General features: G+C 45.3%; 1 protein-coding gene across 1 annotated transcript in view; it reads right to left on the bottom strand.

The window, feature by feature from the left end:
* The window catches only part of LOC101859403 (fatty acid-binding protein, heart), a 12449-nt gene extending 11408 nt beyond the window's left edge, over nucleotides 1–1041 (bottom strand). The window contains exon 1 of the mRNA XM_005097581.3: nucleotides 865–1041. The gene's annotated coding sequence lies outside the window, so the exon portion shown is untranslated. The remainder of the gene's footprint in view (nucleotides 1–864) is intronic.
* Between the last annotated feature and the right edge of the window lie 879 nt (nucleotides 1042–1920).

Raw genomic sequence — 1920 nt, 5'->3', positions numbered from 1 at the left:
CGGGGCTAGGGGCCTGAAAGGGGAGGGGGGGGGCAAACTTTGAAATTACAGACTTTTCATAAAACACAAGAATTTCAGCACACCTAACAGTTCACAACACACAAAACACAACACTCGACACGTCTTCACTTGTTCTCAACACACAACACACAACAAACAACACACCATCCTTTATTCACAGCACTCAACACATACAACAAAGAACACACAACAAAGCACTCATTGTTGCAGCACAGGAGAAGAAGCACACAGTCCACACACAGCGAGTGAGCACACACATTGGCACCTCTCAGAGTAGGCCGGTGAAAACAGTGTGAGGATTTTTGCTCATCTCACAATCGAAACGGTCAATAATCCATACTCACCCCCCCCCCCCCAAACCCCACATTTCCTTCGCTGCAGAATGAATGAGTCTTATTCTTAACTCTTCCATTAACCTATTTCTTATATCGTACAACAATCTAATAATAACAGGCTAGTAAAGAGTTGATTAATCCACCACTACCACACCAATTATTAGATTTTTAGATCTAGAATCAATACGTTTATTAATGATAGGCCTAAAAGCGAATTTATTATCAACGACGATGATTATGGTGGTGGTGGTGACGCTAGCTCCTGTAAAAGAATTCTCGAAGAGTTCGAAGCGCACATGTTTTGGATATTTAATTTCTTAAAATATGTTCTACATCTATTTAGAGTTATTGACTGAAAATCAGTCAAGACTCCCCTAGACTACTTAGCATTTTTCAAGAATGATGATGATGATGATTATTTTTTTTCTTCTATTTACGACGATGATGATGATGGTGATGATGGTGATACTATAAAGGACAACTACAGCATGGTAAACTTGCAACTCACCAACCCGTGAGCAAACAGAATGTTCCACACGCGCAGACACAAGTGATAGAGTAACCACCAGACCAGGACCTCTATCCACCACTGAAACAATAACCGCTGCCCTCGCTAATGTCTGGGATAGTTTGGTGACGTCAGCTCCTCTCTCCACACTCCCTGGGGGAAAGTTCAGGAGAAAACTGCCGGCAGACAGCGCGCGTGAGTGAGTGTTTGTGTGTGTGTGTGAGTGTGTGTGCGTAACGACAAAAAAGGCTCTAAATGTAACGAAGGAAGATGAGAAGGGGCGAGACAGGGTGAGTGAGGGTGGTAGGTTGTTTTATTTTTCATTTGGAGGAAAGGGGGAAGGGGTGGGGGTGCGGTGAACAGGAATTAGGGGGAGGGGACGGGGGAGGAGGGAGATTCAGGAATGCGGATGTTACACCCTTCCCACAGCGAGTTCTGACCCTCCCCTTCCAAGATCTCACTTGGCAGAGACTGGTCTAGGATCCTACTCACACAGAGCTGGTCACACTGACAGACAGGACAAGTGTATAATGTTTGAAACATCGTTCCACTTAACACAGACCAGTGCAGATTGCAGAATCTCCTTGGAGTAACCAGGGTTTTGGAGTAACCATATAACACACAGAGCTGGTCACACAGACAGACAGAGCAACTGCACAATGTTTTAAACATCGTTCCACTTTGTCGAGCACAGACTAGTGCAGAATCTTCCACTACAGAGCTGGTCACACGGACAAACTTATAGACAGGGCAACTGCACAATATTTTAGTCGTCTTATTTGGCACAAACTGTCAATGGTTGCGGCAAAGGGGGTGGGGAGGGGGATAAAGTGCGACCTAACTATTGTGTGAAGTGGCTGCTAGCTGCTAGCCTGACAGTCTAGCCTTACTTATATCTTAGCCCTATTGGACGAAACCTGTTGAGTACACAGGTCTCTTAGATCTAGTAATCATTCAGGCTTAAAATACAGTGGTTAGGCTCTCGGACTCGCAACCGTAAGGTCGTGGGTTCGAATCCCGTCAGGGACCCGACGTTGTGTCCTTGGGAAAGGCACT

The sequence above is a fragment of the Aplysia californica genome, unplaced genomic scaffold (assembly GCF_000002075.1).
Source record: "Aplysia californica isolate F4 #8 unplaced genomic scaffold, AplCal3.0 scaffold00158, whole genome shotgun sequence".
NCBI classification, from domain to species: Eukaryota; Metazoa; Mollusca; class Gastropoda; order Aplysiida; family Aplysiidae; genus Aplysia; species Aplysia californica.
The sequence above is the reverse complement of the archived record's forward strand: the minus strand, read 5'-3'. Positions and strand labels throughout refer to the sequence as shown.